The 27,916-nt window shown below is 48.3% G+C and overlaps 13 non-coding genes and 2 pseudogenes across 13 annotated transcripts; all 15 read left to right on the forward strand.

Moving 5' to 3' along the window:
* The first annotated feature begins 287 nt into the window (after positions 1-287).
* On the forward strand, positions 288-377 carry LOC142265167 (U2 spliceosomal RNA; annotated as a pseudogene).
* A 5,439-nt stretch (positions 378-5,816) lies between these two features.
* Positions 5,817-6,020, forward strand: LOC142265157 (U2 spliceosomal RNA; annotated as a pseudogene).
* Positions 6,021-7,407: 1,387 nt separating this feature from the next.
* LOC142265206 (U2 spliceosomal RNA) lies at positions 7,408-7,598 on the forward strand. The gene has a single exon (XR_012731563.1). It is a non-coding gene; the product is annotated as a U2 spliceosomal RNA (small nuclear RNA).
* A 1,387-nt stretch (positions 7,599-8,985) lies between these two features.
* LOC142265207 (U2 spliceosomal RNA) lies at positions 8,986-9,176 on the forward strand. The gene has a single exon (XR_012731564.1). It is a non-coding gene; the product is annotated as a U2 spliceosomal RNA (small nuclear RNA).
* Positions 9,177-10,563: 1,387 nt separating this feature from the next.
* On the forward strand, positions 10,564-10,754 carry LOC142265208 (U2 spliceosomal RNA). Its single transcript, XR_012731565.1, has one exon. It is a non-coding gene; the product is annotated as a U2 spliceosomal RNA (small nuclear RNA).
* Positions 10,755-12,141: 1,387 nt separating this feature from the next.
* Positions 12,142-12,332, forward strand: LOC142265210 (U2 spliceosomal RNA). Its single transcript, XR_012731566.1, has one exon. It is a non-coding gene; the product is annotated as a U2 spliceosomal RNA (small nuclear RNA).
* Positions 12,333-13,719: 1,387 nt separating this feature from the next.
* LOC142265211 (U2 spliceosomal RNA) lies at positions 13,720-13,910 on the forward strand. The gene has a single exon (XR_012731567.1). It is a non-coding gene; the product is annotated as a U2 spliceosomal RNA (small nuclear RNA).
* Positions 13,911-15,297: 1,387 nt separating this feature from the next.
* On the forward strand, positions 15,298-15,488 carry LOC142265212 (U2 spliceosomal RNA). The gene has a single exon (XR_012731568.1). It is a non-coding gene; the product is annotated as a U2 spliceosomal RNA (small nuclear RNA).
* A 1,387-nt stretch (positions 15,489-16,875) lies between these two features.
* Positions 16,876-17,066, forward strand: LOC142265214 (U2 spliceosomal RNA). The gene has a single exon (XR_012731570.1). It is a non-coding gene; the product is annotated as a U2 spliceosomal RNA (small nuclear RNA).
* Positions 17,067-18,453: 1,387 nt separating this feature from the next.
* Positions 18,454-18,644, forward strand: LOC142265215 (U2 spliceosomal RNA). Its single transcript, XR_012731571.1, has one exon. It is a non-coding gene; the product is annotated as a U2 spliceosomal RNA (small nuclear RNA).
* Positions 18,645-20,031: 1,387 nt separating this feature from the next.
* Positions 20,032-20,222, forward strand: LOC142265216 (U2 spliceosomal RNA). The gene has a single exon (XR_012731572.1). It is a non-coding gene; the product is annotated as a U2 spliceosomal RNA (small nuclear RNA).
* Positions 20,223-21,609: 1,387 nt separating this feature from the next.
* On the forward strand, positions 21,610-21,800 carry LOC142265217 (U2 spliceosomal RNA). The gene has a single exon (XR_012731573.1). It is a non-coding gene; the product is annotated as a U2 spliceosomal RNA (small nuclear RNA).
* Positions 21,801-23,187: 1,387 nt separating this feature from the next.
* Positions 23,188-23,378, forward strand: LOC142265218 (U2 spliceosomal RNA). Its single transcript, XR_012731574.1, has one exon. It is a non-coding gene; the product is annotated as a U2 spliceosomal RNA (small nuclear RNA).
* A 1,387-nt stretch (positions 23,379-24,765) lies between these two features.
* On the forward strand, positions 24,766-24,956 carry LOC142265151 (U2 spliceosomal RNA). Its single transcript, XR_012731520.1, has one exon. It is a non-coding gene; the product is annotated as a U2 spliceosomal RNA (small nuclear RNA).
* Positions 24,957-26,343: 1,387 nt separating this feature from the next.
* Positions 26,344-26,534, forward strand: LOC142265117 (U2 spliceosomal RNA). The gene has a single exon (XR_012731490.1). It is a non-coding gene; the product is annotated as a U2 spliceosomal RNA (small nuclear RNA).
* The last annotated feature ends 1,382 nt before the right edge of the window (positions 26,535-27,916 follow it).

A 27,916-nucleotide genomic window follows, 5' to 3' on the forward strand; every position in this document is an offset into this window, starting at 1 on the left:
GCAACCTGTCCTGTCCGTCTTTTTGTATCGTGAATTGGAAAGACTGCAAGGGGGAGGGGAGTTGCTTGCGCCCTAAAGGAGGAGTTATTCAGATTCATTGCAGTGGGCGGCGGCTGCAAAACGCACCATTCTTCTTGTTTTGGCTCTGCAAAGCAGCCTTTTCAAGGGTTGGCTTGGGTGACAAAATGTCTTGTGTAGGCGTGGGTTTGTCTCCCTCTCGCTCTCTCTCCCTAAGATGTGTCCGGCATAGGCCAGGGTGCCACTCGAGGCCCAAACCAATTCTGGTTATCGCTTCTCGGCCTTTTGGCTAAGATCAAGTGTAGTATCTGTTCTTATCAGAACAAACTGAGCTAGCTACACTTGACGAGATACGATCAGGGAGACGAGCTCCGAAGCCCAGCCGAGACCGGAAGAGGGAGATCGGACGGAAGAAGAGCTTGGCAGAAAGAAGCAAGAAGACGAAGGCTCGGAGAAGACTTGGGGAGACCAGAGGAACTTCGAGGAGGAACACAGCGGGAGAAGACACCCGGAGAAGAATCCAAGATCCAGCTCCGGGAACTCAAGCAGGAACCAGCCATGGCAAGCAAGCCAGAGAAGGCAGCCAAGAAGGCTCAGGACCCAGGGACCTCCAGGAAGGCTCATCCAGAGGCTTCTTCGGCCCAAGAGGCCCCTACCTCCGACGCCAGCCAGCCGGAGGGAGCCCGGACGCCGCCTGAAAAGGCTCCAACCCTGGAGCCTTGGATGCGGCAGACGGTCGCCCTGAAGCTAAAGGCGGTGGATGGTAGGTTGCCGGACATGTCCAGCGACGTGTTCTGCAAGAAGATGATTCTGGATCAGGGCTTCTCCAGGGCGGAAACCCTGAGTGTCCAGACCTTCATGACTGGTATTTTTCTGGTAACCTTTGCCACGGTGAATGCCTGCAGGAGATACTGGGAGGCGATGAACGCAGCGATGCCGGACTCCCCTTTTCATTCTTTTTTAGGATCCTGTCCTATACAGAGGGATGAGAAGAGGATCACGGTCTCCATGCGGAACCCGCACACCCCAGGAAGAGACATCTCCACGTTCCTGGGACGTCTCTGCACAGTGGTGAGGGAGCCATCCCACATCCTTAACGGCAACGGATTCTGGACGGGTAAGTGGTCAGTAACCGTTCGACTCTACAGGGAACCAGCATCCGAGGATGGTCTCCAGCACCTGCCCCCGACATTCTCTCTGGGAAACTCCTTTGGTCTCATCTACTACCCGGACATGCCACACAACTGCAGGAAATGTGGCGGGAAAGGGCATTCGATGAAGACCTGCAAGGAGGACGCCTGCAGGGTTTGCCGGGTGACGGGACACAGCTCCAAGGACTGCCCAAAGAAGAAGACTTGCAACCTATGTGGACAGGCGGACCACCTTTACAAGGACTGCCCACAGCGGGAGAAATCCTGGGCAAGGGTTGCCGCGGTGACCCAGTATCGGGTAGTCACAGCTTCGTCGACCAAGGCAGCTACGACCAAGGCCACAGAGGCCAAGGACAAGGCGGCCAAGAACCCGGCGACCGTGGCTCCAGCCGATGCCCCAGCAGCCACGGAGTCCAGGAAAAAGGGTAAGAAAACTGTTGCCCCCTCCCTGGTCCCCCCCCCTTTCACCCCTGTCCAAACCCCTCCCCCCCCGGCCAACCCTACTGAGGATTCCACTACCTCCACCTCATTTCCCTACTCCTCAGTTGGTCTCCTCACCCCCCCCCCAAAGCCCACTCTCCCTCCCCAGACCATGAGAGCAGAGGACCTCAGCACTCTTGCACTTTTCACCGAGGAGGATTTTCCAGCTCTTGTCTCCTCAGGTACAGGCCAAAGGAAAAGGAAGGTGGAAGATAGTCCTGTCGCAGAACCTTCCAAGCTGTTCATTGTGGATCCCAATCCACCCCAGGAAGAGGAGGATGGCCTCCTCCCAGAACCGGACGTGTTGGAGCAGATGGTGGAGTCCCTTGTGGCCGAAGAAGAAATGGAGGAGTCGGAAGCCACTGAGGCACCATCCCTGCTCGATCAGCTAGAAGAAGAGGGTCTGCTGGAGATACCCTTACCAGCAGGTGCCAAAGAGGAAGAACCGCCCGACCGGAGTGGTAACTAAGGCACACCGCCTGCGCTAACTTTCTCTTTCCTCCAATGACTGCTAACATTAACATCTTTTCCATTAATGTTAGGAGCATCAGAGACAAGTTCCGACGTCAGACAATTTTTGCGTTCCTTAACACTCAGTCTAGTGATGTATTTTTCCTGCAGGAATGCTCCCTTCCCTCCTCTAGGTCCTTCAACCATCTGGCCAGGGAGTGGACCCATGGCCCATCCTACTGGTCCGGCGGAGGCGACTGTAGGTCCGCGGGGGTCGCCGTGCTGATCAGGGGAAGCGCCTTCACATTGGACTCTGTTCAGGAAATCGTCTGCGGCAGGTTACTGCTCGTGGATGGCACCTGGGCGGGAGAACCTGTCAGGTTCATCAATGTGTATGCTTCTCCTGTGAAGAGCGATCGACTGGAGCTCCTCCAAGCCCTGCGCCCTCAGCTCGCTACCGCCAGGACGGTAGTGATGGCCGGGGATTTCAACTGCCCGATTGAGGAGGATGGACGCAGTTCTGGAACGGCTGCCAAGTTGGACGTCACATCCAAACTGCTCATTGAGATGGTGACCGAAGCCTCTCTTGTGGACGTTGTTGGCTCCATCGGACACGGATCCGTGAACTATTCATGGTGCCGATCCGATGGCTCGCTGCGTTCCAGGATTGACTTTGTGTTTACCTCTCGGGCGGTTGGGCGGAGTGGGCACTCGATGGTCCCCTGCTTCTTCTCTGACCACAGAGCCATTCACTTTCAAGGTGTGCTGGGCCATGGCTTCCCCATTGGCCCGGGCTCCTGGAAGCTGAACTGCTCTCTGCTGGAAAAGGGTGAGATTCTGGAGGAGCTTAGAGCTGCCTACTCCACGTGGCGGGCCTACAAGGCGGGCTTCCGGTCTGTTTCTGACTGGTGGGAATACGTTAAACTCGAGTTCCGTTTCTTCTTTCAGGCAAAGAGTCAACAACAGGCGTGTCTGAAGAGGAGGGACTTCAGGAGACTCCAGCGTGAGCTGCGTTCCCTGCAGGACCTTCTTCGATGCGGCTGGGACGTAAGAGAGGAGCTGGAGGAGACTAAGAGGAGCCTGAAAAGGCACTTCGAGGAGGAGTCCAAGCGAATTGTCTTCCGTTCCAAAGTGGAGAACCTGGAGAAGGGTGAGAAATGTAACTCGTTCTTTTTCAGGAAACTCCACGCCGGTCACACGCCCATGAATGAACTACGAGACGAGAGTGGAAGCATGCGACGCGGGAAAGAGAACGTGATGAAGGTCGTCAGCGACTTCTACAGCGAACTCTACGCCCGCAAGACTACTGACCCCGAGGCCGCCGATAAGTTCCTGTCAGGTATCACTAACCATCTTGACCCTGCAGACGCGGCGGCCATGGATGTTCCTCTGACGGTGGACGAGCTGCTCTCGGCCGCCAAATCCTTTAGTTCTGGCAGGACACCGGGCAGTGACGGCCTCCCAGCAGAGCTCTATGTAGCGCTGGGAGACCTAATCTGTCCGGACCTGTTAGGGCTGTATGAGGAGATGGTGGTGGAGGGCAGAATGCCTCCATCTCTGAGGGAAGGAATGGTCACGATCCTGTACAAGCGTAAAGGAGAGAGGTGCGACCTGAAGAATTGGCGTCCCATCACCCTTCTGAACGTCGACTACAAGATCCTGGCCAAGACGATGGCAACGAGATTGAAGACTGTTATCGGACGGATCATCCACCCGGATCAGACCTGCGGCATCCCCGGACGTCGCATCGCAGACAGCCTGGCTCTCATGCGGGACACGGTCGAGTACATCAAAGCCCGCCGGGTGCACGCAGCCCTGATCTCGTTGGATCAGGAAAAGGCCTTCGACCGTGTTTCCCATGAGTTCCTGGGCAAAGCTCTGCACAGGTTAGGTTTGGGTAACATGTTTTGCTTGTATGTCCAACTAATGTATTTTGATATTCACAGCTCGGTGTTGGTAAACGGCTGGAAGACTGACCCCTTCCCGGTCCTCTCAGGGGTCAGACAAGGCTGTCCTCTGTCACCTCTTCTTTTTGTTTGTGTTATAGAACTCTTTGCAGAGGCTATCCGGCGGAATGGAGAGATCAGAGGGATCACCGCACCAGGACCAGAACGCTTCGAGGTCAAGTGCTCGCTCTACATGGACGACGTGACCGTCTTCTGCGCGGACCGGCGCTCAGTCGACACCCTCGTCCAGACCTGTGAGACCTTCGGACGGGCTTCGGGAGCCAAAGTCAACTGCGGGAAGTCGGAAGCCATGCTCTTCGGGGACTGGCAGCCGGCCTCTTCCGCCCCCTTCCCTTTCAGCATCCAGCCGGATTTCATCAAGGTTCTTGGAGTCTGGTTCGGGAAGGAAGGAGCAGCCCTCAAGTCCTGGGAGGAACGCTTGACCAAGATCACCCAACGGATCGGTCTGTGGAGCCTCAGACGCCTCACCTGTGAGGGCAAAGCACTGGTCCTGCGTAACGAGGTACTGCCCGTGCTGCAGTACACGGCCCAGGCCTGGCCCCCCCTTGCCACCGTGTGCAGGGCCATTACCAGGACGGTGTTTCGTTTTGTCTGGGGATCCAAGATGGACAGAGTAAAGCGGAGCATCATGTACAAGGATCCTCGCAAGGGTGGGAAGGGCGTACCCGATATCCCCACCCTCCTGCGATCCTCCTTCGTATGTGACTGCGTTCGCCGAACTCTGCGAGTCAAGAGAGGTTCCGCGGGTGGGTCCATGTCTCGCTTCTTCCTGCTCCCCCTTTGGAGACGGTTAGGCTGGGACAAGTGGGACAGCTCCTTCCCCTACAACTGGACGACGCCATGGTTCTACGGAGACGTGGTTCGGTTTGTAAGGGAACACCAACTGGAGGGACTCAAGCCTGATTTGTGGAAGCCAAAGACTATCCACAAACTCATCAGAGCCAAGGACGAAATGGAGAACATTCCAGGACTTCATCACGACACACTGGAGACTGTTTGGACAAACGTGTCATCGGCTGGATTGACCAACGGGCACAAGGACTTGTCATGGATGGCGATACAGGGCGGACTGCCCGTCCGGTCATTCATGCACGCCCGGAACCTGTGCAAAACCCGCTACTGCCCAAGGTGCCCCTTCGTGGAGGAAACATCGCTGCACGCCTTTTGGGACTGCCGTTTTGCACAGCGCCTGTTGGTTGCCCTGGAGGATGACCTGAGGAACTCCGTCCCCAGAGGGAGCCTTTCATACCATTCCGTACTTTATGGACTCTTCCCTGGGACTCACACCGTTGGAGCCATCCAGGAGGCTTGGCGCCTTATGAACTGCTTTAAGGACGCTATTTGGGTCGCCAGGAACCGGCTCATCTTGAAGAGGGAGAGGATGTCTATCCAGGATTGCCGCAGGCTGATCCACAGCCTGCTCAGAGACTATTCCATCATGGACAGTCCGGACGACAGCGCCGAGGAGGAGGTTTAGACCTCTTCCATGCCCCCTCCCTCCTTTTCCCGTTATGTGCGTCTTTCAATAAAGCTTCGGGCCTGTGATTTCCCCACCCTATCCCCCTTTTCCCCTACCCCCACCCCCCAATCGCCGGTTCGTCGTTATTTATTGTCTAACTTTTTCTTTCAGCTTGAGTGTTATGGATAGCATAGGAGCGTGATGTATAGTTTAGTGCGTCGTACTCTATGGCTATGTAAGAAGGATTGTATAGTTCTGTGTGTACGGGGCTGCGGCACTGTACACGGTTTGTTACCTTTTTGTGAGTAGTGCATGATAATAAAGATGCTGTTAAATCAAAAATCTGTTCTTATCAGTTTAATATCTGATACGTCCCCTATCTGGGGACCATATATTAAATGGATTTTTAGAACAGGGAGATGGAAAAAGAGCTTGCTCTGTCCACTCCACGCATTGACCTGGTATTGCAGTACCTCCAGGAACGGTGCACCCCTTCTTAACCCAGTTTCCAAAAGCAGAACTCAATTCACCTGATTCATATTAGCCCGATTTAATGAATTGGAAGAAAGCATACGTCTTCATATGCACCTCAATTTGGCCCATTCACTTTTCACACTTCCTCCTTTTGTTTTTTATCTTTCACACTTTTGACTTTCTTTATTCATCCAAATAGCAAACTCATCACCACTCAACCTGACCAACTCGGCTATGTCCCCGTGCTGCAGTTCTCTGTCTTATCTAGATCATTTGCAATTGAATGGAATAGATCCCTTTTGGACAAAGTGGATTCACCTGCTGCTGCAGTGACCACAGGTGTGATAACATCTAGAATTGGCATCTGGTGCGATCTCTCCGCTTCCACTCCAAAGAAAGTTACCTGTTTATTCCTATCATGCATTGGTTTTTGGGGTTTTCTTTGAGTAATGATGATCTCTTTAGTAGTCTGTTGGCGCCCTCTCCTGGAGGAATAGTTTGCTTGCTCTTGGACATTCTAAAAGAGAGGTCATGATAGACATTGAGCTTCTGAGCTCAATTGGGGACAGTCATGGGTGATGAATGTTTGCAACCTACTGCGAAGCCTCATACCGCAATATAAGGAACGTCAAATACTAAGAAAGGGCGGCCTATGAAAGAATTACTACTTTCAATAAGTACACTTAAACGGCTAATTGGGAATAGAAAAACTGTAAAAAGCCCTCTGAGAAAGCCCCCCTCTAACCTTTGATAGTAAGCTTTTCTGTAGTCTGCCTGTTGATGTATTTTCCGTTTGAACTGTGCACAACATGAAGAGACGGAACACTGGCGGCTTGTCACAATGCCCCCCGATGACATCACAATAGCGCTGCTGCCTAGAAAACAAGCTGCGCAGAAGAAGTTGTTCTTTGGGTGGGAGGGTGGGCTAGTGGAAGGAGGGGGCAATCTCTTTTTTTCCCGGGTGGTAGGGGGATGACAGGAGAAGGGAAGCGGGTGGTGAGAAAGGTACAGAGGGCAGGGTTTGGGGGCTGGGAAGGAAAGGGAAAAGATTAGGGTTTGGGGATGATGAAAGGGCTTTCTACGGGTAAGGATGGCAAAGGGTGGCAGTGACGGAAAGTCAGGCAACCTGTCCTGTCCGTCTTTTTGTATCGTGAATTGGAAAGACTGCAAGGGGGAGGGGAGTTGCTTGCGCCCTAAAGGAGGAGTTATTCAGATTCATTGCAGTGGGCGGCGGCTGCAAAACGCACCATTCTTCTTGTTTTGGCTCTGCAAAGCAGCCTTTTCAAGGGTTGGCTTGGGTGACAAAATGTCTTGTGTAGGCGTGGGTTTGTCTCCCTCTCGCTCTCTCTCCCTAAGATGTGTCCGGCATAGGCCAGGGTGCCACTCGAGGCCCAAACCAATTCTGGTTATCGCTTCTCGGCCTTTTGGCTAAGATCAAGTGTAGTATCTGTTCTTATCAGTTTAATATCTGATACGTCCCCTATCTGGGGACCATATATTAAATGGATTTTTAGAACAGGGAGATGGAAAAAGAGCTTGCTCTGTCCACTCCACGCATTGACCTGGTATTGCAGTACCTCCAGGAACGGTGCACCCCTTCTTAACCCAGTTTCCAAAAGCAGAACTCAATTCACCTGATTCATATTAGCCCGATTTAATGAATTGGAAGAAAGCATACGTCTTCATATGCACCTCAATTTGGCCCATTCACTTTTCACACTTCCTCCTTTTGTTTTTTATCTTTCACACTTTTGACTTTCTTTATTCATCCAAATAGCAAACTCATCACCACTCAACCTGACCAACTCGGCTATGTCCCCGTGCTGCAGTTCTCTGTCTTATCTAGATCATTTGCAATTGAATGGAATAGATCCCTTTTGGACAAAGTGGATTCACCTGCTGCTGCAGTGACCACAGGTGTGATAACATCTAGAATTGGCATCTGGTGCGATCTCTCCGCTTCCACTCCAAAGAAAGTTACCTGTTTATTCCTATCATGCATTGGTTTTTGGGGTTTTCTTTGAGTAATGATGATCTCTTTAGTAGTCTGTTGGCGCCCTCTCCTGGAGGAATAGTTTGCTTGCTCTTGGACATTCTAAAAGAGAGGTCATGATAGACATTGAGCTTCTGAGCTCAATTGGGGACAGTCATGGGTGATGAATGTTTGCAACCTACTGCGAAGCCTCATACCGCAATATAAGGAACGTCAAATACTAAGAAAGGGCGGCCTATGAAAGAATTACTACTTTCAATAAGTACACTTAAACGGCTAATTGGGAATAGAAAAACTGTAAAAAGCCCTCTGAGAAAGCCCCCCTCTAACCTTTGATAGTAAGCTTTTCTGTAGTCTGCCTGTTGATGTATTTTCCGTTTGAACTGTGCACAACATGAAGAGACGGAACACTGGCGGCTTGTCACAATGCCCCCCGATGACATCACAATAGCGCTGCTGCCTAGAAAACAAGCTGCGCAGAAGAAGTTGTTCTTTGGGTGGGAGGGTGGGCTAGTGGAAGGAGGGGGCAATCTCTTTTTTTCCCGGGTGGTAGGGGGATGACAGGAGAAGGGAAGCGGGTGGTGAGAAAGGTACAGAGGGCAGGGTTTGGGGGCTGGGAAGGAAAGGGAAAAGATTAGGGTTTGGGGATGATGAAAGGGCTTTCTACGGGTAAGGATGGCAAAGGGTGGCAGTGACGGAAAGTCAGGCAACCTGTCCTGTCCGTCTTTTTGTATCGTGAATTGGAAAGACTGCAAGGGGGAGGGGAGTTGCTTGCGCCCTAAAGGAGGAGTTATTCAGATTCATTGCAGTGGGCGGCGGCTGCAAAACGCACCATTCTTCTTGTTTTGGCTCTGCAAAGCAGCCTTTTCAAGGGTTGGCTTGGGTGACAAAATGTCTTGTGTAGGCGTGGGTTTGTCTCCCTCTCGCTCTCTCTCCCTAAGATGTGTCCGGCATAGGCCAGGGTGCCACTCGAGGCCCAAACCAATTCTGGTTATCGCTTCTCGGCCTTTTGGCTAAGATCAAGTGTAGTATCTGTTCTTATCAGTTTAATATCTGATACGTCCCCTATCTGGGGACCATATATTAAATGGATTTTTAGAACAGGGAGATGGAAAAAGAGCTTGCTCTGTCCACTCCACGCATTGACCTGGTATTGCAGTACCTCCAGGAACGGTGCACCCCTTCTTAACCCAGTTTCCAAAAGCAGAACTCAATTCACCTGATTCATATTAGCCCGATTTAATGAATTGGAAGAAAGCATACGTCTTCATATGCACCTCAATTTGGCCCATTCACTTTTCACACTTCCTCCTTTTGTTTTTTATCTTTCACACTTTTGACTTTCTTTATTCATCCAAATAGCAAACTCATCACCACTCAACCTGACCAACTCGGCTATGTCCCCGTGCTGCAGTTCTCTGTCTTATCTAGATCATTTGCAATTGAATGGAATAGATCCCTTTTGGACAAAGTGGATTCACCTGCTGCTGCAGTGACCACAGGTGTGATAACATCTAGAATTGGCATCTGGTGCGATCTCTCCGCTTCCACTCCAAAGAAAGTTACCTGTTTATTCCTATCATGCATTGGTTTTTGGGGTTTTCTTTGAGTAATGATGATCTCTTTAGTAGTCTGTTGGCGCCCTCTCCTGGAGGAATAGTTTGCTTGCTCTTGGACATTCTAAAAGAGAGGTCATGATAGACATTGAGCTTCTGAGCTCAATTGGGGACAGTCATGGGTGATGAATGTTTGCAACCTACTGCGAAGCCTCATACCGCAATATAAGGAACGTCAAATACTAAGAAAGGGCGGCCTATGAAAGAATTACTACTTTCAATAAGTACACTTAAACGGCTAATTGGGAATAGAAAAACTGTAAAAAGCCCTCTGAGAAAGCCCCCCTCTAACCTTTGATAGTAAGCTTTTCTGTAGTCTGCCTGTTGATGTATTTTCCGTTTGAACTGTGCACAACATGAAGAGACGGAACACTGGCGGCTTGTCACAATGCCCCCCGATGACATCACAATAGCGCTGCTGCCTAGAAAACAAGCTGCGCAGAAGAAGTTGTTCTTTGGGTGGGAGGGTGGGCTAGTGGAAGGAGGGGGCAATCTCTTTTTTTCCCGGGTGGTAGGGGGATGACAGGAGAAGGGAAGCGGGTGGTGAGAAAGGTACAGAGGGCAGGGTTTGGGGGCTGGGAAGGAAAGGGAAAAGATTAGGGTTTGGGGATGATGAAAGGGCTTTCTACGGGTAAGGATGGCAAAGGGTGGCAGTGACGGAAAGTCAGGCAACCTGTCCTGTCCGTCTTTTTGTATCGTGAATTGGAAAGACTGCAAGGGGGAGGGGAGTTGCTTGCGCCCTAAAGGAGGAGTTATTCAGATTCATTGCAGTGGGCGGCGGCTGCAAAACGCACCATTCTTCTTGTTTTGGCTCTGCAAAGCAGCCTTTTCAAGGGTTGGCTTGGGTGACAAAATGTCTTGTGTAGGCGTGGGTTTGTCTCCCTCTCGCTCTCTCTCCCTAAGATGTGTCCGGCATAGGCCAGGGTGCCACTCGAGGCCCAAACCAATTCTGGTTATCGCTTCTCGGCCTTTTGGCTAAGATCAAGTGTAGTATCTGTTCTTATCAGTTTAATATCTGATACGTCCCCTATCTGGGGACCATATATTAAATGGATTTTTAGAACAGGGAGATGGAAAAAGAGCTTGCTCTGTCCACTCCACGCATTGACCTGGTATTGCAGTACCTCCAGGAACGGTGCACCCCTTCTTAACCCAGTTTCCAAAAGCAGAACTCAATTCACCTGATTCATATTAGCCCGATTTAATGAATTGGAAGAAAGCATACGTCTTCATATGCACCTCAATTTGGCCCATTCACTTTTCACACTTCCTCCTTTTGTTTTTTATCTTTCACACTTTTGACTTTCTTTATTCATCCAAATAGCAAACTCATCACCACTCAACCTGACCAACTCGGCTATGTCCCCGTGCTGCAGTTCTCTGTCTTATCTAGATCATTTGCAATTGAATGGAATAGATCCCTTTTGGACAAAGTGGATTCACCTGCTGCTGCAGTGACCACAGGTGTGATAACATCTAGAATTGGCATCTGGTGCGATCTCTCCGCTTCCACTCCAAAGAAAGTTACCTGTTTATTCCTATCATGCATTGGTTTTTGGGGTTTTCTTTGAGTAATGATGATCTCTTTAGTAGTCTGTTGGCGCCCTCTCCTGGAGGAATAGTTTGCTTGCTCTTGGACATTCTAAAAGAGAGGTCATGATAGACATTGAGCTTCTGAGCTCAATTGGGGACAGTCATGGGTGATGAATGTTTGCAACCTACTGCGAAGCCTCATACCGCAATATAAGGAACGTCAAATACTAAGAAAGGGCGGCCTATGAAAGAATTACTACTTTCAATAAGTACACTTAAACGGCTAATTGGGAATAGAAAAACTGTAAAAAGCCCTCTGAGAAAGCCCCCCTCTAACCTTTGATAGTAAGCTTTTCTGTAGTCTGCCTGTTGATGTATTTTCCGTTTGAACTGTGCACAACATGAAGAGACGGAACACTGGCGGCTTGTCACAATGCCCCCCGATGACATCACAATAGCGCTGCTGCCTAGAAAACAAGCTGCGCAGAAGAAGTTGTTCTTTGGGTGGGAGGGTGGGCTAGTGGAAGGAGGGGGCAATCTCTTTTTTTCCCGGGTGGTAGGGGGATGACAGGAGAAGGGAAGCGGGTGGTGAGAAAGGTACAGAGGGCAGGGTTTGGGGGCTGGGAAGGAAAGGGAAAAGATTAGGGTTTGGGGATGATGAAAGGGCTTTCTACGGGTAAGGATGGCAAAGGGTGGCAGTGACGGAAAGTCAGGCAACCTGTCCTGTCCGTCTTTTTGTATCGTGAATTGGAAAGACTGCAAGGGGGAGGGGAGTTGCTTGCGCCCTAAAGGAGGAGTTATTCAGATTCATTGCAGTGGGCGGCGGCTGCAAAACGCACCATTCTTCTTGTTTTGGCTCTGCAAAGCAGCCTTTTCAAGGGTTGGCTTGGGTGACAAAATGTCTTGTGTAGGCGTGGGTTTGTCTCCCTCTCGCTCTCTCTCCCTAAGATGTGTCCGGCATAGGCCAGGGTGCCACTCGAGGCCCAAACCAATTCTGGTTATCGCTTCTCGGCCTTTTGGCTAAGATCAAGTGTAGTATCTGTTCTTATCAGTTTAATATCTGATACGTCCCCTATCTGGGGACCATATATTAAATGGATTTTTAGAACAGGGAGATGGAAAAAGAGCTTGCTCTGTCCACTCCACGCATTGACCTGGTATTGCAGTACCTCCAGGAACGGTGCACCCCTTCTTAACCCAGTTTCCAAAAGCAGAACTCAATTCACCTGATTCATATTAGCCCGATTTAATGAATTGGAAGAAAGCATACGTCTTCATATGCACCTCAATTTGGCCCATTCACTTTTCACACTTCCTCCTTTTGTTTTTTATCTTTCACACTTTTGACTTTCTTTATTCATCCAAATAGCAAACTCATCACCACTCAACCTGACCAACTCGGCTATGTCCCCGTGCTGCAGTTCTCTGTCTTATCTAGATCATTTGCAATTGAATGGAATAGATCCCTTTTGGACAAAGTGGATTCACCTGCTGCTGCAGTGACCACAGGTGTGATAACATCTAGAATTGGCATCTGGTGCGATCTCTCCGCTTCCACTCCAAAGAAAGTTACCTGTTTATTCCTATCATGCATTGGTTTTTGGGGTTTTCTTTGAGTAATGATGATCTCTTTAGTAGTCTGTTGGCGCCCTCTCCTGGAGGAATAGTTTGCTTGCTCTTGGACATTCTAAAAGAGAGGTCATGATAGACATTGAGCTTCTGAGCTCAATTGGGGACAGTCATGGGTGATGAATGTTTGCAACCTACTGCGAAGCCTCATACCGCAATATAAGGAACGTCAAATACTAAGAAAGGGCGGCCTATGAAAGAATTACTACTTTCAATAAGTACACTTAAACGGCTAATTGGGAATAGAAAAACTGTAAAAAGCCCTCTGAGAAAGCCCCCCTCTAACCTTTGATAGTAAGCTTTTCTGTAGTCTGCCTGTTGATGTATTTTCCGTTTGAACTGTGCACAACATGAAGAGACGGAACACTGGCGGCTTGTCACAATGCCCCCCGATGACATCACAATAGCGCTGCTGCCTAGAAAACAAGCTGCGCAGAAGAAGTTGTTCTTTGGGTGGGAGGGTGGGCTAGTGGAAGGAGGGGGCAATCTCTTTTTTTCCCGGGTGGTAGGGGGATGACAGGAGAAGGGAAGCGGGTGGTGAGAAAGGTACAGAGGGCAGGGTTTGGGGGCTGGGAAGGAAAGGGAAAAGATTAGGGTTTGGGGATGATGAAAGGGCTTTCTACGGGTAAGGATGGCAAAGGGTGGCAGTGACGGAAAGTCAGGCAACCTGTCCTGTCCGTCTTTTTGTATCGTGAATTGGAAAGACTGCAAGGGGGAGGGGAGTTGCTTGCGCCCTAAAGGAGGAGTTATTCAGATTCATTGCAGTGGGCGGCGGCTGCAAAACGCACCATTCTTCTTGTTTTGGCTCTGCAAAGCAGCCTTTTCAAGGGTTGGCTTGGGTGACAAAATGTCTTGTGTAGGCGTGGGTTTGTCTCCCTCTCGCTCTCTCTCCCTAAGATGTGTCCGGCATAGGCCAGGGTGCCACTCGAGGCCCAAACCAATTCTGGTTATCGCTTCTCGGCCTTTTGGCTAAGATCAAGTGTAGTATCTGTTCTTATCAGTTTAATATCTGATACGTCCCCTATCTGGGGACCATATATTAAATGGATTTTTAGAACAGGGAGATGGAAAAAGAGCTTGCTCTGTCCACTCCACGCATTGACCTGGTATTGCAGTACCTCCAGGAACGGTGCACCCCTTCTTAACCCAGTTTCCAAAAGCAGAACTCAATTCACCTGATTCATATTAGCCCGATTTAATGAATTGGAAGAAAGCATACGTCTTCATATGCACCTCAATTTGGCCCATTCACTTTTCACACTTCCTCCTTTTGTTTTTTATCTTTCACACTTTTGACTTTCTTTATTCATCCAAATAGCAAACTCATCACCACTCAACCTGACCAACTCGGCTATGTCCCCGTGCTGCAGTTCTCTGTCTTATCTAGATCATTTGCAATTGAATGGAATAGATCCCTTTTGGACAAAGTGGATTCACCTGCTGCTGCAGTGACCACAGGTGTGATAACATCTAGAATTGGCATCTGGTGCGATCTCTCCGCTTCCACTCCAAAGAAAGTTACCTGTTTATTCCTATCATGCATTGGTTTTTGGGGTTTTCTTTGAGTAATGATGATCTCTTTAGTAGTCTGTTGGCGCCCTCTCCTGGAGGAATAGTTTGCTTGCTCTTGGACATTCTAAAAGAGAGGTCATGATAGACATTGAGCTTCTGAGCTCAATTGGGGACAGTCATGGGTGATGAATGTTTGCAACCTACTGCGAAGCCTCATACCGCAATATAAGGAACGTCAAATACTAAGAAAGGGCGGCCTATGAAAGAATTACTACTTTCAATAAGTACACTTAAACGGCTAATTGGGAATAGAAAAACTGTAAAAAGCCCTCTGAGAAAGCCCCCCTCTAACCTTTGATAGTAAGCTTTTCTGTAGTCTGCCTGTTGATGTATTTTCCGTTTGAACTGTGCACAACATGAAGAGACGGAACACTGGCGGCTTGTCACAATGCCCCCCGATGACATCACAATAGCGCTGCTGCCTAGAAAACAAGCTGCGCAGAAGAAGTTGTTCTTTGGGTGGGAGGGTGGGCTAGTGGAAGGAGGGGGCAATCTCTTTTTTTCCCGGGTGGTAGGGGGATGACAGGAGAAGGGAAGCGGGTGGTGAGAAAGGTACAGAGGGCAGGGTTTGGGGGCTGGGAAGGAAAGGGAAAAGATTAGGGTTTGGGGATGATGAAAGGGCTTTCTACGGGTAAGGATGGCAAAGGGTGGCAGTGACGGAAAGTCAGGCAACCTGTCCTGTCCGTCTTTTTGTATCGTGAATTGGAAAGACTGCAAGGGGGAGGGGAGTTGCTTGCGCCCTAAAGGAGGAGTTATTCAGATTCATTGCAGTGGGCGGCGGCTGCAAAACGCACCATTCTTCTTGTTTTGGCTCTGCAAAGCAGCCTTTTCAAGGGTTGGCTTGGGTGACAAAATGTCTTGTGTAGGCGTGGGTTTGTCTCCCTCTCGCTCTCTCTCCCTAAGATGTGTCCGGCATAGGCCAGGGTGCCACTCGAGGCCCAAACCAATTCTGGTTATCGCTTCTCGGCCTTTTGGCTAAGATCAAGTGTAGTATCTGTTCTTATCAGTTTAATATCTGATACGTCCCCTATCTGGGGACCATATATTAAATGGATTTTTAGAACAGGGAGATGGAAAAAGAGCTTGCTCTGTCCACTCCACGCATTGACCTGGTATTGCAGTACCTCCAGGAACGGTGCACCCCTTCTTAACCCAGTTTCCAAAAGCAGAACTCAATTCACCTGATTCATATTAGCCCGATTTAATGAATTGGAAGAAAGCATACGTCTTCATATGCACCTCAATTTGGCCCATTCACTTTTCACACTTCCTCCTTTTGTTTTTTATCTTTCACACTTTTGACTTTCTTTATTCATCCAAATAGCAAACTCATCACCACTCAACCTGACCAACTCGGCTATGTCCCCGTGCTGCAGTTCTCTGTCTTATCTAGATCATTTGCAATTGAATGGAATAGATCCCTTTTGGACAAAGTGGATTCACCTGCTGCTGCAGTGACCACAGGTGTGATAACATCTAGAATTGGCATCTGGTGCGATCTCTCCGCTTCCACTCCAAAGAAAGTTACCTGTTTATTCCTATCATGCATTGGTTTTTGGGGTTTTCTTTGAGTAATGATGATCTCTTTAGTAGTCTGTTGGCGCCCTCTCCTGGAGGAATAGTTTGCTTGCTCTTGGACATTCTAAAAGAGAGGTCATGATAGACATTGAGCTTCTGAGCTCAATTGGGGACAGTCATGGGTGATGAATGTTTGCAACCTACTGCGAAGCCTCATACCGCAATATAAGGAACGTCAAATACTAAGAAAGGGCGGCCTATGAAAGAATTACTACTTTCAATAAGTACACTTAAACGGCTAATTGGGAATAGAAAAACTGTAAAAAGCCCTCTGAGAAAGCCCCCCTCTAACCTTTGATAGTAAGCTTTTCTGTAGTCTGCCTGTTGATGTATTTTCCGTTTGAACTGTGCACAACATGAAGAGACGGAACACTGGCGGCTTGTCACAATGCCCCCCGATGACATCACAATAGCGCTGCTGCCTAGAAAACAAGCTGCGCAGAAGAAGTTGTTCTTTGGGTGGGAGGGTGGGCTAGTGGAAGGAGGGGGCAATCTCTTTTTTTCCCGGGTGGTAGGGGGATGACAGGAGAAGGGAAGCGGGTGGTGAGAAAGGTACAGAGGGCAGGGTTTGGGGGCTGGGAAGGAAAGGGAAAAGATTAGGGTTTGGGGATGATGAAAGGGCTTTCTACGGGTAAGGATGGCAAAGGGTGGCAGTGACGGAAAGTCAGGCAACCTGTCCTGTCCGTCTTTTTGTATCGTGAATTGGAAAGACTGCAAGGGGGAGGGGAGTTGCTTGCGCCCTAAAGGAGGAGTTATTCAGATTCATTGCAGTGGGCGGCGGCTGCAAAACGCACCATTCTTCTTGTTTTGGCTCTGCAAAGCAGCCTTTTCAAGGGTTGGCTTGGGTGACAAAATGTCTTGTGTAGGCGTGGGTTTGTCTCCCTCTCGCTCTCTCTCCCTAAGATGTGTCCGGCATAGGCCAGGGTGCCACTCGAGGCCCAAACCAATTCTGGTTATCGCTTCTCGGCCTTTTGGCTAAGATCAAGTGTAGTATCTGTTCTTATCAGTTTAATATCTGATACGTCCCCTATCTGGGGACCATATATTAAATGGATTTTTAGAACAGGGAGATGGAAAAAGAGCTTGCTCTGTCCACTCCACGCATTGACCTGGTATTGCAGTACCTCCAGGAACGGTGCACCCCTTCTTAACCCAGTTTCCAAAAGCAGAACTCAATTCACCTGATTCATATTAGCCCGATTTAATGAATTGGAAGAAAGCATACGTCTTCATATGCACCTCAATTTGGCCCATTCACTTTTCACACTTCCTCCTTTTGTTTTTTATCTTTCACACTTTTGACTTTCTTTATTCATCCAAATAGCAAACTCATCACCACTCAACCTGACCAACTCGGCTATGTCCCCGTGCTGCAGTTCTCTGTCTTATCTAGATCATTTGCAATTGAATGGAATAGATCCCTTTTGGACAAAGTGGATTCACCTGCTGCTGCAGTGACCACAGGTGTGATAACATCTAGAATTGGCATCTGGTGCGATCTCTCCGCTTCCACTCCAAAGAAAGTTACCTGTTTATTCCTATCATGCATTGGTTTTTGGGGTTTTCTTTGAGTAATGATGATCTCTTTAGTAGTCTGTTGGCGCCCTCTCCTGGAGGAATAGTTTGCTTGCTCTTGGACATTCTAAAAGAGAGGTCATGATAGACATTGAGCTTCTGAGCTCAATTGGGGACAGTCATGGGTGATGAATGTTTGCAACCTACTGCGAAGCCTCATACCGCAATATAAGGAACGTCAAATACTAAGAAAGGGCGGCCTATGAAAGAATTACTACTTTCAATAAGTACACTTAAACGGCTAATTGGGAATAGAAAAACTGTAAAAAGCCCTCTGAGAAAGCCCCCCTCTAACCTTTGATAGTAAGCTTTTCTGTAGTCTGCCTGTTGATGTATTTTCCGTTTGAACTGTGCACAACATGAAGAGACGGAACACTGGCGGCTTGTCACAATGCCCCCCGATGACATCACAATAGCGCTGCTGCCTAGAAAACAAGCTGCGCAGAAGAAGTTGTTCTTTGGGTGGGAGGGTGGGCTAGTGGAAGGAGGGGGCAATCTCTTTTTTTCCCGGGTGGTAGGGGGATGACAGGAGAAGGGAAGCGGGTGGTGAGAAAGGTACAGAGGGCAGGGTTTGGGGGCTGGGAAGGAAAGGGAAAAGATTAGGGTTTGGGGATGATGAAAGGGCTTTCTACGGGTAAGGATGGCAAAGGGTGGCAGTGACGGAAAGTCAGGCAACCTGTCCTGTCCGTCTTTTTGTATCGTGAATTGGAAAGACTGCAAGGGGGAGGGGAGTTGCTTGCGCCCTAAAGGAGGAGTTATTCAGATTCATTGCAGTGGGCGGCGGCTGCAAAACGCACCATTCTTCTTGTTTTGGCTCTGCAAAGCAGCCTTTTCAAGGGTTGGCTTGGGTGACAAAATGTCTTGTGTAGGCGTGGGTTTGTCTCCCTCTCGCTCTCTCTCCCTAAGATGTGTCCGGCATAGGCCAGGGTGCCACTCGAGGCCCAAACCAATTCTGGTTATCGCTTCTCGGCCTTTTGGCTAAGATCAAGTGTAGTATCTGTTCTTATCAGTTTAATATCTGATACGTCCCCTATCTGGGGACCATATATTAAATGGATTTTTAGAACAGGGAGATGGAAAAAGAGCTTGCTCTGTCCACTCCACGCATTGACCTGGTATTGCAGTACCTCCAGGAACGGTGCACCCCTTCTTAACCCAGTTTCCAAAAGCAGAACTCAATTCACCTGATTCATATTAGCCCGATTTAATGAATTGGAAGAAAGCATACGTCTTCATATGCACCTCAATTTGGCCCATTCACTTTTCACACTTCCTCCTTTTGTTTTTTATCTTTCACACTTTTGACTTTCTTTATTCATCCAAATAGCAAACTCATCACCACTCAACCTGACCAACTCGGCTATGTCCCCGTGCTGCAGTTCTCTGTCTTATCTAGATCATTTGCAATTGAATGGAATAGATCCCTTTTGGACAAAGTGGATTCACCTGCTGCTGCAGTGACCACAGGTGTGATAACATCTAGAATTGGCATCTGGTGCGATCTCTCCGCTTCCACTCCAAAGAAAGTTACCTGTTTATTCCTATCATGCATTGGTTTTTGGGGTTTTCTTTGAGTAATGATGATCTCTTTAGTAGTCTGTTGGCGCCCTCTCCTGGAGGAATAGTTTGCTTGCTCTTGGACATTCTAAAAGAGAGGTCATGATAGACATTGAGCTTCTGAGCTCAATTGGGGACAGTCATGGGTGATGAATGTTTGCAACCTACTGCGAAGCCTCATACCGCAATATAAGGAACGTCAAATACTAAGAAAGGGCGGCCTATGAAAGAATTACTACTTTCAATAAGTACACTTAAACGGCTAATTGGGAATAGAAAAACTGTAAAAAGCCCTCTGAGAAAGCCCCCCTCTAACCTTTGATAGTAAGCTTTTCTGTAGTCTGCCTGTTGATGTATTTTCCGTTTGAACTGTGCACAACATGAAGAGACGGAACACTGGCGGCTTGTCACAATGCCCCCCGATGACATCACAATAGCGCTGCTGCCTAGAAAACAAGCTGCGCAGAAGAAGTTGTTCTTTGGGTGGGAGGGTGGGCTAGTGGAAGGAGGGGGCAATCTCTTTTTTTCCCGGGTGGTAGGGGGATGACAGGAGAAGGGAAGCGGGTGGTGAGAAAGGTACAGAGGGCAGGGTTTGGGGGCTGGGAAGGAAAGGGAAAAGATTAGGGTTTGGGGATGATGAAAGGGCTTTCTACGGGTAAGGATGGCAAAGGGTGGCAGTGACGGAAAGTCAGGCAACCTGTCCTGTCCGTCTTTTTGTATCGTGAATTGGAAAGACTGCAAGGGGGAGGGGAGTTGCTTGCGCCCTAAAGGAGGAGTTATTCAGATTCATTGCAGTGGGCGGCGGCTGCAAAACGCACCATTCTTCTTGTTTTGGCTCTGCAAAGCAGCCTTTTCAAGGGTTGGCTTGGGTGACAAAATGTCTTGTGTAGGCGTGGGTTTGTCTCCCTCTCGCTCTCTCTCCCTAAGATGTGTCCGGCATAGGCCAGGGTGCCACTCGAGGCCCAAACCAATTCTGGTTATCGCTTCTCGGCCTTTTGGCTAAGATCAAGTGTAGTATCTGTTCTTATCAGTTTAATATCTGATACGTCCCCTATCTGGGGACCATATATTAAATGGATTTTTAGAACAGGGAGATGGAAAAAGAGCTTGCTCTGTCCACTCCACGCATTGACCTGGTATTGCAGTACCTCCAGGAACGGTGCACCCCTTCTTAACCCAGTTTCCAAAAGCAGAACTCAATTCACCTGATTCATATTAGCCCGATTTAATGAATTGGAAGAAAGCATACGTCTTCATATGCACCTCAATTTGGCCCATTCACTTTTCACACTTCCTCCTTTTGTTTTTTATCTTTCACACTTTTGACTTTCTTTATTCATCCAAATAGCAAACTCATCACCACTCAACCTGACCAACTCGGCTATGTCCCCGTGCTGCAGTTCTCTGTCTTATCTAGATCATTTGCAATTGAATGGAATAGATCCCTTTTGGACAAAGTGGATTCACCTGCTGCTGCAGTGACCACAGGTGTGATAACATCTAGAATTGGCATCTGGTGCGATCTCTCCGCTTCCACTCCAAAGAAAGTTACCTGTTTATTCCTATCATGCATTGGTTTTTGGGGTTTTCTTTGAGTAATGATGATCTCTTTAGTAGTCTGTTGGCGCCCTCTCCTGGAGGAATAGTTTGCTTGCTCTTGGACATTCTAAAAGAGAGGTCATGATAGACATTGAGCTTCTGAGCTCAATTGGGGACAGTCATGGGTGATGAATGTTTGCAACCTACTGCGAAGCCTCATACCGCAATATAAGGAACGTCAAATACTAAGAAAGGGCGGCCTATGAAAGAATTACTACTTTCAATAAGTACACTTAAACGGCTAATTGGGAATAGAAAAACTGTAAAAAGCCCTCTGAGAAAGCCCCCCTCTAACCTTTGATAGTAAGCTTTTCTGTAGTCTGCCTGTTGATGTATTTTCCGTTTGAACTGTGCACAACATGAAGAGACGGAACACTGGCGGCTTGTCACAATGCCCCCCGATGACATCACAATAGCGCTGCTGCCTAGAAAACAAGCTGCGCAGAAGAAGTTGTTCTTTGGGTGGGAGGGTGGGCTAGTGGAAGGAGGGGGCAATCTCTTTTTTTCCCGGGTGGTAGGGGGATGACAGGAGAAGGGAAGCGGGTGGTGAGAAAGGTACAGAGGGCAGGGTTTGGGGGCTGGGAAGGAAAGGGAAAAGATTAGGGTTTGGGGATGATGAAAGGGCTTTCTACGGGTAAGGATGGCAAAGGGTGGCAGTGACGGAAAGTCAGGCAACCTGTCCTGTCCGTCTTTTTGTATCGTGAATTGGAAAGACTGCAAGGGGGAGGGGAGTTGCTTGCGCCCTAAAGGAGGAGTTATTCAGATTCATTGCAGTGGGCGGCGGCTGCAAAACGCACCATTCTTCTTGTTTTGGCTCTGCAAAGCAGCCTTTTCAAGGGTTGGCTTGGGTGACAAAATGTCTTGTGTAGGCGTGGGTTTGTCTCCCTCTCGCTCTCTCTCCCTAAGATGTGTCCGGCATAGGCCAGGGTGCCACTCGAGGCCCAAACCAATTCTGGTTATCGCTTCTCGGCCTTTTGGCTAAGATCAAGTGTAGTATCTGTTCTTATCAGTTTAATATCTGATACGTCCCCTATCTGGGGACCATATATTAAATGGATTTTTAGAACAGGGAGATGGAAAAAGAGCTTGCTCTGTCCACTCCACGCATTGACCTGGTATTGCAGTACCTCCAGGAACGGTGCACCCCTTCTTAACCCAGTTTCCAAAAGCAGAACTCAATTCACCTGATTCATATTAGCCCGATTTAATGAATTGGAAGAAAGCATACGTCTTCATATGCACCTCAATTTGGCCCATTCACTTTTCACACTTCCTCCTTTTGTTTTTTATCTTTCACACTTTTGACTTTCTTTATTCATCCAAATAGCAAACTCATCACCACTCAACCTGACCAACTTGGCTATGTCCCCGTGCTGCAGTTCTCTGTCTTATCTAGATCATTTGCAATTGAATGGAATAGATCCCTTTTGGACAAAGTGGATTCACCTGCTGCTGCAGTGACCACAGGTGTGATAACATCTAGAATTGGCATCTGGTGCGATCTCTCCGCTTCCACTCCAAAGAAAGTTACCTGTTTATTCCTATCATGCATTGGTTTTTGGGGTTTTCTTTGAGTAATGATGATCTCTTTAGTAGTCTGTTGGCGCCCTCTCCTGGAGGAATAGTTTGCTTGCTCTTGGACATTCTAAAAGAGAGGTCATGATAGACATTGAGCTTCTGAGCTCAATTGGGGACAGTCATGGGTGATGAATGTTTGCAACCTACTGCGAAGCCTCATACCGCAATATAAGGAACGTCAAATACTAAGAAAGGGCGGCCTATGAAAGAATTACTACTTTCAATAAGTACACTTAAACGGCTAATTGGGAATAGAAAAACTGTAAAAAGCCCTCTGAGAAAGCCCCCCTCTAACCTTTGATAGTAAGCTTTTCTGTAGTCTGCCTGTTGATGTATTTTCCGTTTGAACTGTGCACAACATGAAGAGACGGAACACTGGCGGCTTGTCACAATGCCCCCCGATGACATCACAATAGCGCTGCTGCCTAGAAAACAAGCTGCGCAGAAGAAGTTGTTCTTTGGGTGGGAGGGTGGGCTAGTGGAAGGAGGGGGCAATCTCTTTTTTTCCCGGGTGGTAGGGGGATGACAGGAGAAGGGAAGCGGGTGGTGAGAAAGGTACAGAGGGCAGGGTTTGGGGGCTGGGAAGGAAAGGGAAAAGATTAGGGTTTGGGGATGATGAAAGGGCTTTCTACGGGTAAGGATGGCAAAGGGTGGCAGTGACGGAAAGTCAGGCAACCTGTCCTGTCCGTCTTTTTGTATCGTGAATTGGAAAGACTGCAAGGGGGAGGGGAGTTGCTTGCGCCCTAAAGGAGGAGTTATTCAGATTCATTGCAGTGGGCGGCGGCTGCAAAACGCACCATTCTTCTTGTTTTGGCTCTGCAAAGCAGCCTTTTCAAGGGTTGGCTTGGGTGACAAAATGTCTTGTGTAGGCGTGGGTTTGTCTCCCTCTCGCTCTCTCTCCCTAAGATGTGTCCGGCATAGGCCAGGGTGCCACTCGAGGCCCAAACCAATTCTGGTTATCGCTTCTCGGCCTTTTGGCTAAGATCAAGTGTAGTATCTGTTCTTATCAGTTTAATATCTGATACGTCCCCTATCTGGGGACCATATATTAAATGGATTTTTAGAACAGGGAGATGGAAAAAGAGCTTGCTCTGTCCACTCCACGCATTGACCTGGTATTGCAGTACCTCCAGGAACGGTGCACCCCTTCTTAACCCAGTTTCCAAAAGCAGAACTCAATTCACCTGATTCATATTAGCCCGATTTAATGAATTGGAAGAAAGCATACGTCTTCATATGCACCTCAATTTGGCCCATTCACTTTTCACACTTCCTCCTTTTGTTTTTTATCTTTCACACTTTTGACTTTCTTTATTCATCCAAATAGCAAACTCATCACCACTCAACCTGACCAACTCGGCTATGTCCCCGTGCTGCAGTTCTCTGTCTTATCTAGATCATTTGCAATTGAATGGAATAGATCCCTTTTGGACAAAGTGGATTCACCTGCTGCTGCAGTGACCACAGGTGTGATAACATCTAGAATTGGCATCTGGTGCGATCTCTCCGCTTCCACTCCAAAGAAAGTTACCTGTTTATTCCTATCATGCATTGGTTTTTGGGGTTTTCTTTGAGTAATGATGATCTCTTTAGTAGTCTGTTGGCGCCCTCTCCTGGAGGAATAGTTTGCTTGCTCTTGGACATTCTAAAAGAGAGGTCATGATAGACATTGAGCTTCTGAGCTCAATTGGGGACAGTCATGGGTGATGAATGTTTGCAACCTACTGCGAAGCCTCATACCGCAATATAAGGAACGTCAAATACTAAGAAAGGGCGGCCTATGAAAGAATTACTACTTTCAATAAGTACACTTAAACGGCTAATTGGGAATAGAAAAACTGTAAAAAGCCCTCTGAGAAAGCCCCCCTCTAACCTTTGATAGTAAGCTTTTCTGTAGTCTGCCTGTTGATGTATTTTCCGTTTGAACTGTGCACAACATGAAGAGACGGAACACTGGCGGCTTGTCACAATGCCCCCCGATGACATCACAATAGCGCTGCTGCCTAGAAAACAAGCTGCGCAGAAGAAGTTGTTCTTTGGGTGGGAGGGTGGGCTAGTGGAAGGAGGGGGCAATCTCTTTTTTTCCCGGGTGGTAGGGGGATGACAGGAGAAGGGAAGCGGGTGGTGAGAAAGGTACAGAGGGCAGGGTTTGGGGGCTGGGAAGGAAAGGGAAAAGATTAGGGTTTGGGGATGATGAAAGGGCTTTCTACGGGTAAGGATGGCAAAGGGTGGCAGTGACGGAAAGTCAGGCAACCTGTCCTGTCCGTCTTTTTGTATCGTGAATTGGAAAGACTGCAAGGGGGAGGGGAGTTGCTTGCGCCCTAAAGGAGGAGTTATTCAGATTCATTGCAGTGGGCGGCGGCTGCAAAACGCACCATTCTTCTTGTTTTGGCTCTGCAAAGCAGCCTTTTCAAGGGTTGGCTTGGGTGACAAAATGTCTTGTGTAGGCGTGGGTTTGTCTCCCTCTCGCTCTCTCTCCCTAAGATGTGTCCGGCATAGGCCAGGGTGCCACTCGAGGCCCAAACCAATTCTGGTTATCGCTTCTCGGCCTTTTGGCTAAGATCAAGTGTAGTATCTGTTCTTATCAGTTTAATATCTGATACGTCCCCTATCTGGGGACCATATATTAAATGGATTTTTAGAACAGGGAGATGGAAAAAGAGCTTGCTCTGTTCACTCCACGCATTGACCTGGTATTGCAGTACCTCCAGGAACGGTGCACCCCTTCTTAACCCAGTTTCCAAAAGCAGAACTCAATTCACCTGATTCATATTAGCCCGATTTAATGAATTGGAAGAAAGCATACGTCTTCATATGCACCTCAATTTGGCCCATTCACTTTTCACACTTCCTCCTTTTGTTTTTTATCTTTCACACTTTTGACTTTCTTTATTCATCCAAATAGCAAACTCATCACCACTCAACCTGACCAACTCGGCTATGTCCCCGTGCTGCAGTTCTCTGTCTTATCTAGATCATTTGCAATTGAATGGAATAGATCCCTTTTGGACAAAGTGGATTCACCTGCTGCTGCAGTGACCACAGGTGTGATAACATCTAGAATTGGCATCTGGTGCGATCTCTCCGCTTCCACTCCAAAGAAAGTTACCTGTTTATTCCTATCATGCATTGGTTTTTGGGGTTTTCTTTGAGTAATGATGATCTCTTTAGTAGTCTGTTGGCGCCCTCTCCTGGAGGAATAGTTTGCTTGCTCTTGGACATTCTAAAAGAGAGGTCATGATAGACATTGAGCTTCTGAGCTCAATTGGGGACAGTCATGGGTGATGAATGTTTGCAACCTACTGCGAAGCCTCATACCGCAATATAAGGAACGTCAAATACTAAGAAAGGGCGGCCTATGAAAGAATTACTACTTTCAATAAGTACACTTAAACGGCTAATTGGGAATAGAAAAACTGTAAAAAGCCCTCTGAGAAAGCCCCCCTCTAACCTTTGATAGTAAGCTTTTCTGTAGTCTGCCTGTTGATGTATTTTCCGTTTGAACTGTGCACAACATGAAGAGACGGAACACTGGCGGCTTGTCACAATGCCCCCCGATGACATCACAATAGCGCTGCTGCCTAGAAAACAAGCTGCGCAGAAGAAGTTGTTCTTTGGGTGGGAGGGTGGGCTAGTGGAAGGAGGGGGCAATCTCTTTTTTTCCCGGGTGGTAGGGGGATGACAGGAGAAGGGAAGCGGGTGGTGAGAAAGGTACAGAGGGCAGGGTTTGGGGGCTGGGAAGGAAAGGGAAAAGATTAGGGTTTGGGGATGATGAAAGGGCTTTCTACGGGTAAGGATGGCAAAGGGTGGCAGTGACGGAAAGTCAGGCAACCTGTCCTGTCCGTCTTTTTGTATCGTGAATTGGAAAGACTGCAAGGGGGAGGGGAGTTGCTTGCGCCCTAAAGGAGGAGTTATTCAGATTCATTGCAGTGGGCGGCGGCTGCAAAACGCACCATTCTTCTTGTTTTGGCTCTGCAAAGCAGCCTTTTCAAGGGTTGGCTTGGGTGACAAAATGTCTTGTGTAGGCGTGGGTTTGTCTCCCTCTCGCTCTCTCTCCCTAAGATGTGTCCGGCATAGGCCAGGGTGCCACTCGAGGCCCAAACCAATTCTGGTTATCGCTTCTCGGCCTTTTGGCTAAGATCAAGTGTAGTATCTGTTCTTATCAGTTTAATATCTGATACGTCCCCTATCTGGGGACCATATATTAAATGGATTTTTAGAACAGGGAGATGGAAAAAGAGCTTGCTCTGTCCACTCCACGCATTGACCTGGTATTGCAGTACCTCCAGGAACGGTGCACCCCTTCTTAACCCAGTTTCCAAAAGCAGAACTCAATTCACCTGATTCATATTAGCCCGATTTAATGAATTGGAAGAAAGCATACGTCTTCATATGCACCTCAATTTGGCCCATTCACTTTTCACACTTCCTCCTTTTGTTTTTTATCTTTCACACTTTTGACTTTCTTTATTCATCCAAATAGCAAACTCATCACCACTCAACCTGACCAACTCGGCTATGTCCCCGTGCTGCAGTTCTCTGTCTTATCTAGATCATTTGCAATTGAATGGAATAGATCCCTTTTGGACAAAGTGGATTCACCTGCTGCTGCAGTGACCACAGGTGTGATAACATCTAGAATTGGCATCTGGTGCGATCTCTCCGCTTCCACTCCAAAGAAAGTTACCTGTTTATTCCTATCATGCATTGGTTTTTGGGGTTTTCTTTGAGTAATGATGATCTCTTTAGTAGTCTGTTGGCGCCCTCTCCTGGAGGAATAGTTTGCTTGCTCTTGGACATTCTAAAAGAGAGGTCATGATAGACATTGAGCTTCTGAGCTCAATTGGGGACAGTCATGGGTGATGAATGTTTGCAACCTACTGCGAAGCCTCATACCGCAATATAAGGAACGTCAAATACTAAGAAAGGGCGGCCTATGAAAGAATTACTACTTTCAATAAGTACACTTAAACGGCTAATTGGGAATAGAAAAACTGTAAAAAGCCCTCTGAGAAAGCCCCCCTCTAACCTTTGATAGTAAGCTTTTCTGTAGTCTGCCTGTTGATGTATTTTCCGTTTGAACTGTGCACAACATGAAGAGACGGAACACTGGCGGCTTGTCACAATGCCCCCCGATGACATCACAATAGCGCTGCTGCCTAGAAAACAAGCTGCGCAGAAGAAGTTGTTCTTTGGGTGGGAGGGTGGGCTAGTGGAAGGAGGGGGCAATCTCTTTTTTTCCCGGGTGGTAGGGGGATGACAGGAGAAGGGAAGCGGGTGGTGAGAAAGGTACAGAGGGCAGGGTTTGGGGGCTGGGAAGGAAAGGGAAAAGATTAGGGTTTGGGGATGATGAAAGGGCTTTCTACGGGTAAGGATGGCAAAGGGTGGCAGTGACGGAAAGTCAGGCAACCTGTCCTGTCCGTCTTTTTGTATCGTGAATTGGAAAGACTGCAAGGGGGAGGGGAGTTGCTTGCGCCCTAAAGGAGGAGTTATTCAGATTCATTGCAGTGGGCGGCGGCTGCAAAACGCACCATTCTTCTTGTTTTGGCTCTGCAAAGCAGCCTTTTCAAGGGTTGGCTTGGGTGACAAAATGTCTTGTGTAGGCGTGGGTTTGTCTCCCTCTCGCTCTCTCTCCCTAAGATGTGTCCGGCATAGGCCAGGGTGCCACTCGAGGCCCAAACCAATTC

The sequence above is a fragment of the Anomaloglossus baeobatrachus genome, unplaced genomic scaffold (assembly GCF_048569485.1).
Source record: "Anomaloglossus baeobatrachus isolate aAnoBae1 unplaced genomic scaffold, aAnoBae1.hap1 Scaffold_2719, whole genome shotgun sequence".
NCBI classification, from domain to species: Eukaryota; Metazoa; Chordata; class Amphibia; order Anura; family Aromobatidae; genus Anomaloglossus; species Anomaloglossus baeobatrachus.